General features: G+C 42.2%; 1 non-coding gene across 1 annotated transcript; it reads left to right on the top strand.

Annotated features, from left to right (window-relative positions):
- The first annotated feature begins 9,542 nt into the window (after window positions 1-9,542).
- Window positions 9,543-9,776, top strand: LOC132772414 (small nucleolar RNA U3). The gene has a single exon (XR_009631159.2). It is a non-coding gene; the product is annotated as a small nucleolar RNA U3 (small nucleolar RNA).
- Window positions 9,777-10,843: the final 1,067 nt, after the last annotated feature.

The following is a 10,843-nucleotide window of genomic DNA, read 5'->3' as shown; positions in this document are numbered from 1 at the left end:
TTGGATTCAATGGGTCTTTGCAGAAGGCAAAGTGTCTTATCGGGTTTGGATCTTTGTTACTGCCATTACTCTTAAGTTTGGGTCCTTGGACTACAGATCTCCGTGTTTCCGTGACTTCTGGCTGGAACTCCGTAAGTGCTGACTTCAACCTCCACTTTGACTCTGGACTGTGTTTTGATGACGACTTTGCTTTTTGGACTGCTTCAATTCATTTTGGACATGCCTGGACTTTGGACTGTTTTTGGACTTTGATTTTGCGTGTTCCCACCTTGTTTCTTGTGCTTTTGGGACCTTTTGAATTTCAAGCAGATTGCTGTAACTTTTTGTTATCCCAGATTATACTCCGGTATAATCCAGATTATATTTAAATTGGGTGTTTTGCTTAGCGGTTGCTATAGACTCTTAGTTTGTGCTAGAGGCACTGAGTTAAGTGTCTTGAAGCCTTTTTTGTGTTTAATAAACCTTTGTTTGGATCTTTTATACTGTGTTTGGCATTCTTGAGGCTTCTGGGTCTTGACACATTTACCTTAAATATGTTGTTTGGCCTTATATTGGTACCTAGCATCTGGAAACAGCTATGTGATTATGTGATTATATAATTAATGTTACTGTTTTTAATCTATTATGTATTTATGATTTTATATTGTTTATTGATACTGTGGCATCAAATTGTTGTCTGTGTTAACTGCCCTGTGTTGAGAAGGATGAGGCAGAAATGTTGTAAATAAATAAACAACAATAATAATAGCATCTGAGTCACTTCAGGGTGGTTCTAAAAAAACAGTGGAATATTGTTTATATTGTTTAACAAAAATTCTCATCAGCCTTAACTCGTGAGGTATGATGCAGCCCACTTTTAGGCAGTGGCAATATTTATGAATTTCCCACTGCATAATCCACACATAGGAGTCCCCGGTGGCGCAGTGGGTTAAACCCCTGTGCCGGCAGGACTGAAGACCAACAGGTCACAGGTTCGAATCTGGGGAGAGGCAGATGAGCTCCCTCTATCAGCTCCAGCTCATCATGCGGGGACATGAGAGAAGCCTCCCACAAGGAGGATAAAACATCAAATCATCCAGGCGTCCCCTGGGCAATGTCCTTGCAGACGGCCAATTCTCTCACACCAGAAGCAACTTGCAGTTTTTCAGGTCGCTCCTGACACGACAAAAAAAAAAACCCACACATAATGTGATTATTCCAAAGGCACAGATTTTGGTGCATCACAACTTACATGGTGTAATAAATTCACTGTTAGAGTAGGACTAGAATGACCTGTGTTCAGATCCTCATTCATTGGCTCATCGCCATCTTTCCAACTAGCCTAGCCAATAAAATTGGTGCAAGAAGAATAATGAGGAGGAAAACAGCCCCTAGGAACTGTTAAGCAGCAAAATGAGCTATCAAATAAAATAAAATAAATAATATTCTAAAGGTGTATTTGTACACTGAAGCTTAAGCCGATAATCACAGCTGCCCAATGCATTGGGCATCTATCAAAATGCAGATGTATTTCTCTGTATATAATCCAATACACCATGTAGATTCTGTTGAAAGATAACAGTCCTGGAAATTATTCTTCTTACGACAATTTCATGGGTTTTACTTAGGTTCTGTATTATACTGGTGTAACAATAAGCATTCTTCTTATGCTAATGGAGTGCTTTTATAAATGTTTGGAAAGTCAGCCACTCACTGTAATAAATGGTACTATCAGACTTAACAGCTGTTGTTTATCTACCTATGTTAAAGCAAAACATCCATCCAATGAAAAGGACACTCTAAGTAATCTTGCCCTTCCCTTATTATCTAAAGATAATTTTCTGGATTTACGCATAATATTCTTTTTTGTTAATATGTTCTTTCATGTCCACCACCAAGCAACTGTAATGAACAAATGAGTCCTTGGAAACCACAAATGACTGTGATTTCCTGGGAGTGTTGATGGTGGGAAAATATTTTGTATAAAATCAATGTAAATATTGGTCTAAATTCTTGGGGGAAATCCAGGTGGCTTGATGTATTCTTCAATTTATCTGCTATTCTCTTTCTCTAAAGATAATAGGACGATTTCCTCCGCATTAAAGCGCTGTTTGTGAATTATGCCATCCCCATGGGACTACTAGGAATTACAGCTTTTACACTCAGGAGAAAAGGATGCTTAGATAGAGATGTGAATAGACAGTATCCACAAGGCAACTGTGTTTATGTGTGCCTGTGTATATGCGGACACAGGCACACAAAATTAGGCACAAGGCACAATGATCACAATTGATATCACAAAGGACCACTGGATTGTCACCAACAACCACCTTTGTGGTGCAGACAGACAGATGGACAAATAGACATACTTTACTCTTTTGTAGATAGATAGATATATTAGTTACAGTTTTGCTTTCTATACCCCCAAGTGTTCTGTTGCTCTGACGGTTACACATTTAAAACAAGTGTGTACATGTGCCTTTAAGTTGACTGTTAGAAACAATATCATACGAAAGCTGACTGGCACAACCTGGGGATCACAACCAGACACAGTGAAGACATCTGCCCTTGCGCTGTGCTACTCTGCTGCTGAGTACGCATGCGCAGTGTGGAACACATCTCACCACACTAAAACAGTGGATGTGGCTCTTAATGAGACATGCCGCATTATCACAGGGTGTCTGCGCCCTACACCACTGGAGCAATTACACTGCTTAGCCAGTATTGCACCACCTTCATCCGGCGGGAAGTAGCAGCCAATAGTGAAAGGACCAAGGCAGTGACATCTCCAGCTCAGCCCCTGTTTGGGTATCAGCCAGCACGTCAATGACTTAAATCAAGAAATAGTTTTCTTAGATCTCCAGAGACACTTGCTGGAACACCTCAGCAAGCGAGAGTCCAAAAGTGGCAGGCTCAAACCCAGCACCTCAATCCGTGGGTGATACCAGATGAGAGACTCCCTCCTGGGCACACAGAAGACTGGGCGACTAGGAAAACGCTGAACAGACTGTGCTCTGGCACCACGAGATGCAGAGCCAATCTTAAGAAATGGGGCTACAAAGTTGAATTCACGACATGCGAGTGCAAACCACAGACCACCTGCTGCGATGCAACCTGAGCCCTGCTACATGCACAATGGAGGACCTTCTTGCGGCAACACCAGAGGCACTCCAAGTGGCCAGATACTGGTCAAAGGAAATTTAATCAACTACTAAGTTTGCAAAATCTGTGTTTTTTAAAATCTGTTTGTTTGTTTTGTTCTGTTAGAAATGTAATACAATGGTATGGTTGCTGATGACACGATAAATAAATAAAATAAGTTGACTGTTGGGTTTTTTTGAGACACCATGAATTTCATTGGGTTTTCTTTGGCAAGGAATACTCAGAGGGGTTTTTGCCAGTTCCTTCCTCTGGTATATAGCCTACGACACCTGGCATTTATTGGTGGTCTCCCATCCAAGTAGTAACCAGACCTGACCTTGCTTATCTTCCAAGATGAGATAGGATCAAGTGCCTTTAGTTTATTTCAGCCATTTTAGTCAATTAGAAACACATCTGGATGTTTTCATTTAGGAGCACAATGAAGAACACAATCCAACATTGGAAACACATTAAGGGAACTATCCAAGATGCTGATCATATTTGGAAGACAGTGTTCAACACCTCAGATAGTTATGTAGAAACCTAGACTATAACTCAGAAAAGATCAAGCATATCATTCACCAAGTCTCCACGGGGCTTAGGGAGTATAAACTAAACAACTTGAAAACAAAATTGACACAATCCTTCCAGTAAAATATAATATAGCTTCCTAGACCCAAAAATACCTGTTCACAGTGTTCTCATTTTGTGAGGAATTAGTTTCAGTTTATTGGCCTTCATGGAACCCATGATCACATCAAGAGTTGGTCCACCATATTCTCATTGTCATCTGACCTAGATGACAAAGGTTTTCATGAATTACTGTTATAATAATAATAATAATAATAATAATAATAATATTTATTTATACCCCGCCACCATCTCCCCAAAGGGAACTCGGAGCGGCTTACATGGGGCCAAGTCTGAACAAGAATTACAATATAACAATACAAATTGCAATAAAATAAACAACATAACATTAAAATATAAAACATTAAAGCATATAAAACAATATACACAAAACATAGGAACTAAACACAATGACAGAAAGACAAAGGGTGGGCCGCATGTACATAAAATGTTTTTTAAACTCCGGGTGAGATTAGGGGGCAGAACTAATTGTAAGGGAGAACTCATAGAGAGATAGGAAAATAAGCCAACCTCCATATGGGGGGGGGGGACTCCTGGGACAAGAACATTGGAGGAGCACTAGCATAAAATTATGTGGCTACTCTTTGAAAGCACGACAGCAGAGCCAGGTCTTAAGACTCTTAAAAGTTTCCAAGGTAGGGGCTTTCCTAATCTCTCCAGCAGTGAATTCCAGAGTCGGGGGCCACAGAGGAGAAGGCGCTCTCCCTTGTACCCACAAGGCAAGTCTGAGAGACTGGCAAGGGCGAAAGGAGGGCATTGCCTGAAGATCGAAGGGCACGGGCTGGTTCATGGAGAGAGATGCGGTCATGAAGGTAGGCAGGTCCCAAACAGTTTGGGGCTTTATAGGTAAGAACCTGTACCTTGAATTGGGACCAAAAGATGAACAGCAGCCAATGGAGCTCCTTAAACAGGGGGGTTGACCACTCCCTGTAAGTTGCCCCAGTTATTAATCTGGCTGCCGACCGTTGGACAAGTTGTAATTTCCGGGCCGTCTTCAAGGGTAGCCCCACGTAGAGAGCAATGCAATAGTCCAGTCTAGAGGTAACTAAGGCATGGACCACCATGGTCAAGTCAGACTTCACGAGGTATGGTCACAGTTGGAGCACAAGTTTTAATTGTGCAAAGGTTCTCCCCGCCACCGCCAACACCTGCGCATCAAGCAACAGCACTGAGTCCAGGAGAACCTCCAAACTGCAGACCTGTGATTTCAGGGGGAGTGGAATCCCGTCGAGAACAGGTTGCCACCCAATACCCCGATCAGACGAGCGGCTGACCTGGAGGACCTCTGTCTTATCAGGATTGATCCTCAGCTTGTTCCTCCTCATCCAGATTGTCACAGTGGCCAAGCACTGGTCCAGTATCCTCGGGGCTTCCTTGGAGTCTGGTGAAAATGAGTAGTGGAGTCAGGTGTCGTCTGCGTAGAGATGACACCGTACTCCAAAACTCCAGATGACCTCTCCCTGCGGTTTCATGTATATGTTAAAAAGCATGGGGGACATGTAGACAAAAGAAAAAGAATAGAAGAACAGAAGAAAAAAGGAAAGAAATAGGAAACTACTGACGCTCGTAAATAGGAAAAGGAAATACTCGGAAGAACGGATTAATTGTATTAGTAGACTATCATGATAGAGATGAGTGGAAGTCTTAACAATTCACTTGTTGCCATTTGTCTTGGCTGATGTCTTTTGTATGGTTCTTTTTTTCTCTCTTTTTTTTTCTCTCTCTCTTTTTTTCTCTCTTTTATTATTTCTTCTATTATTATTATTATTTGTTATTTATTATTATTATTATCATCATTATTATTTCTTTTCTAATTTAATATTTGTGATTTTAATATTGTACTTTTGAAAACTTAATAAAAACTATTTAAAATCAAAAAGCATGGGGGACATAATGGATCCTTGCGGGACCCCACAGGTCAATGGCCAGGGGTCCGAGCAGGAGTCCCCCAGCTTCACCGACTAGGAATGACCCTCCAGGAAGGACCGGAGCCACAGAAGAACCGTGCCCTTGAGTCCCATCCCAGCGAGCCTCCACAGAAGGATACCATGGTCGATGGCATCAAAAGCCGCTGAGATGTCCAAGAGAACCCGCAGGGTCACACTCCCCCTATCCAGTTCCCTGCGGAGGTCATCCACCAAGGCAACCAAAGCCGTCTCGGTACTGTGCCCAGGCCTAAAGCAAGACTGTGAGCGATCCAGAAAATCGGTATCATCAATGAATCCCTGAAGCTGCGAGGCAACCACCCACTCCAGAACCTTGCCCATGTAACACGCATTCAAATTACTAATCAGGATTGTCTTTGACAGTTGCTGGGTATGGCAGCATAAACCAACAAACCCTTTGCAAGAGGAAGGGCAACAAAACAAATAGGTGGAAAGCGTTCATCTTTGCTCTTTTCTTCCCTTTGCAAAGGCAGGGAGGTTAGTGATAGCAGAAAATATGTGACAAAGAATCAGGGATGAAGGGATGCACGGGCAAGCATAATCTCCAATGCCCTAAAAAAAATGAAAGGCCAGGGATATCAGAAATATGTGTGGTGAAATCTTTCTGGCCTGATCACTTAGGAAAGGGAAACACTGTTTTCTGCTTGTACTGCAGCTGTTCAAGACATACAGTCCTGAGCCATGAAATGGTGATGACAACATTGATTTATACAAGTCTTCAACCCGGTGTATCCCACTTTATTTTTTAAGTGAGTGCACACCCGCTCTCCTGAGCAAAACCGCTTGAGATTTATTCAATCCTGTTTAGAACCGCAATGCAAATTGTTAACATTAGATGCAAAATATGTTGGATTTGCATTTAATGTCTTGAATAAATACCTGAATAAAAGTGCTGATCTTGTCAAATCAAAATTGCTGTGAACACAGGCTCCAAAAATGGATAAATAATTCATTAGGCAGCCATCATGAAAGATATTTTTAAAGAGCTTGAAAAAACAAGTGATTCTTTCTTTCCCCAACATACACATATGCACACTTGCTGATGGCATGGAATGTAGAATGTCCTCCAATCATGTCCTCTTATGATCAGATAGAATGGGACAGCTGTAAAACCAGGTCCATCAACACACATCTGCAACAGTCACAGTGGGATATCCATATTTAAGAGCACAACATTACACGTGTTATTTCCATGTCAGCAGGACACTGAATCCATTGATTTTTAGTCTGAACTTTAAAGATACAATTTAAAGTGTTGAAACCATTGGAGATTTATGTTATAGTACTATGGATAAATATATGTTTTAATAAATATTTAAACATTGTGACTAAAACCCAAGAAATTGCACTGATCCACCAAAATGGAAGCCACAATTGTGAATAAGGATTACTGAACACAGCAGGTGTTGCACTAGAGCCCTGAAACACCTTTTCACCACAAACCACACTGTGTCCAGGTAATCCAGTAAGTAAAGGTTTATTAAGAGTAGAGTGTATAAAAATAAGCAAATCTAAAACAGAGAATCAAAGTCAAACGGTTATTTCCAGGTTAGCTAAGATTGCAAAATCCTTTCAAATATAATCTCAAGAGTCAATTCCCAGATATTAGGGCTGGGCAACCACGGAAAAATTTGTTTCTAAACTCGATTCATTTTTTGGGGGTTTTTGCGTTTCGATATTTAAAAGAATTCCGAAATTTTTCTTTTAAAAAGTTCAATATTTACGAAATTTCGTAAAATTACGAAACAATACGAAACAATACGAAACGAATACGAAACGAATACGAATCGATTCGTTAATGGCGGACACGACCGCGCAATATGCTAAAAAACCTCCATATGGGACAGGGGGAACTTCTGAAGCTTCCCTCTCCTTCTGTTGTTGACTGTTGGTGTGATATTTATAATTTTTTTTCACTGATTAAACAAACAACAGCTATAAAACTTGCCCCAGACATGCGGAAATAATAACGAAACGATTTCGAAACAAATACGAAACGAATACGAAGCAATTACGAAATGAATTGAAAAATTCGTTTCGTTTTTTAGATGCTCCTGAATGGTTCGTTATCGCTTCATAACAAAAAAAATAACAAATTTTTAGCGAATTACGAAATTACGAAACGAAACTGCCCAGCCCTACCAGATATATCTATAAAAATAATAGCATTAATCCAAGGCAGGCAACCTATGTCACACACGAAACTAGAATCAGGAACAAACTTGGAAACTTGAATACACAGACGTAGGACCAGGAACCAAGAGCTGTTCACCTGAATACAATTTGCTCTCTCTAAGGATTGTACCAACAGAAACCCACTTAAAGGTAAAGGTAAAGGTAGTCCCCTGACATTAAGTCCAGTCATGTCTGACTCTGAGGTGTGGTGCTCATCTCCATTTCTAAGCCGAAGAGCCAGCGTTGTCCGTAGATACCTCCCAGGTCATGTGGCCAGCATGACTGCATGGAGTGCCGTTACCTTCCCACCGGAGCGGTACCTATTCATCTACTCACATTTGCAAGTTTTCGAACTGCTAGGTTGGCAGAAGCTAGAGCTGACAGCAGAAGCTCACGCCGCTCCCCGGAATCGAACCTGCGACCTTTCAATCAACAAGCTCAGCAGCTCAGTGCTTTAACCCACTGCACCACCAGGGGCTCCTTAAAAGGCCTCAAACCCTCCCATGACATCATTCCTCACACACCTGCTTTTCCTCTCCTTATTTCTAAGCCGCTGGGAAAAACAAGTTTGCCTCTGTTGCACACTTTGCCTCTGAAGTTCCAAGCACCTTGATCTGGACAAACATTCATCTCCCACATTTCTCTCAGCCTGCACTTAGGGCAGATTCTCATGAGAACTGATATCACTGTATCCAGTCTCATGGGAACTGCCAGGAGATTCCAAAACAGCTCTCTCCGGGACACTTCTGGGCCCTCCAAATCTATCCCAGTGTCCCTTTCCTTATCTTCTGAGAACTCAGAATCTGACCAGGCTACAACAGCAGGCATCTAGGAATTACTTACTAAGACTAAGACTACTTTGCAATGTTCCATTTCATGATGTTGTAAATAGCCTGAGCTGGAAAAAAAATTCAAGAGGAAGTCTATAAGAAATTCAAATGTAAAGGATGATAGTGGACTCCAAACCTATGTGTCTTTTTTACTCTTGAAATGGATCACTTTCTCACTCGGTTTTCCGTGTGATTGATGTGAACTACATGTGCCACCATTACATATCTCATGGTGGTACAACCCAGGCCTTGAATTGGTCCATTCTCTCTGTGTTCCCCACTTGCAATTTGTTCAGTCCCTTTCACATAGCTGGCCCTATCATTTATCAGAGTTAGGTGGTGACCTGCATAGTCACAAAACAGCAGTCACATCTTAGTTATTTAATTTACTATTATGGTATTTTTCCCATGGAGAGGTGTCTGTGTGATTTTCTTCCTTGGTGAATTGGAGCACACAGCAGCAGTAAGTGGACTCAGCTTTCTAAAATTTCCAGGTCCCTGGAGAAACATCACTGGAAGGGAACCACACACTTGAGACTCTTCCCATAATAAAATAGGCAAGCTGTTTGTTGTTAGAAATACCTTATCATAATACAAAAGTGTGGAAATCCTCATTCTCCTCCCTAAGGTGGAAATGTACGGCGAGGGGGAGGCTGTGTTATACTTATTTTTCTGCCTGAAGCTACAATATTTGAGATATCTAAAGAAAGAGGGCTAGGTCTGGGAAAGAAGCAGTAAGTGAGATCAGCAGCCATAAAGTGATGGTCCAAAAATTGAAGCTCTGCAAAGGCCTAAGCTGATAAAGGGCCCTCTAGGCAACTGGAGTTCAAGGGATCATTTCTAGAATGACTTTCTAGAAAAGTGCACTCAAAAGTGATGGTTTGTCTGATCCATGAGGAGAAGGCAAAGTATTTTCTTCTGTGCACTAAAGAGTGAGCAGGGCCGCTAGCCACAGATGTTCCCACCCCACCATGTTGATGGATCTTCTGATGGCTGTTGATGACAATTCTGTCTTCTTCTGCTGAGGAGACCAGAAGGACACAGGTCGAATGGCTTGCTTGCCTTCTTTGAGCCAGCAGGGTGTAGTAGTTTAAGTAGGTTATTACACTAGGGACCTTATCACACACACATACACCTGTGCTGTTTTGCCAGCGATGCTTCCCCCATCACACAGGGGAGGTGCTTTCCTACCTTCTCATGTTGGAGGATGCTTCCACACCAGTGAGGGGGGAGGCCTCCACCGGAAGCTAAGTTAATCAAAGAGTTGGAAGAGACCTCATGGGCCATCCAGTCCAGCCCCCTGCCAAGAAGCAGGAATATTGCACTCAAATCACCCCTGACAGATGGCCATCCAGCCTCTGTTTAAAAGCTTCCAAAGAAGGAGCCTCCACCACACTCCGGGGCAGAGAGTTCCACTGCTGAACGGCTCTTACAGTCAGGAAGTTCTTCCTCATGTTCAGATGGAATCTCCTCTCTTGTAGTTTGAAGCCATTGTTTCACGTCCTAGTCTCCAGGGAAGCAGAAAACAAGCTTGCTCCCTCTTCCCTGTGGCTTCCTCTCACATATTTATACATGGCTATCATATCTCCTCTCAGCCTTCTCTTCTTCAGGCTAAACATGCCCAGCTCCTTAAGCCGCTCCTCATAGGGCTTGTTCTCCAGACCCTTGATCATTTTAGTCGCCCTTCTCTGGACACATTCCAGCTTGTCAATATCTCTCTTGTGAGCGAGCTTGTTTTTTGCTTCCTTGGAGACTAGAATGCGGAACAATGGCTTCAAACTACAAGATAGGAGATTCCATCTGAACATGAGGAAGAACTTCCTGACTGTGAGAGCCGTTCAGCAGTGGAACTCTCTGCCTCTGCTCTGGTGGAGGCTCCTTCTTTGGAAGCTTTTAAACAGAGGCTGGATGGCCATCTGTCAGGGGTGATTTGAATGCAATATTCCTGCTTCTTGGGAGAATGGGATTGGACTGGATGGCCCATGAGGTCTCTTCCAACTCTTTGATTCTATGATTCTATGGGCTGCGTGCCCATCCGTCCCTCAACTAGCTGGCAGGATGCTTAAATTGGTAAGTGTGATGAGGCTACTAGGGGTTTTTTTTTTTTTTTGGTCGTGTCAG

This window comes from Anolis sagrei, chromosome 3 (genome assembly GCF_037176765.1).
Source record: "Anolis sagrei isolate rAnoSag1 chromosome 3, rAnoSag1.mat, whole genome shotgun sequence".
In the NCBI taxonomy this organism is placed as follows: Eukaryota; Metazoa; Chordata; class Lepidosauria; order Squamata; family Dactyloidae; genus Anolis; species Anolis sagrei.
This window is presented reverse-complemented; position numbering and strand designations above follow the sequence as displayed.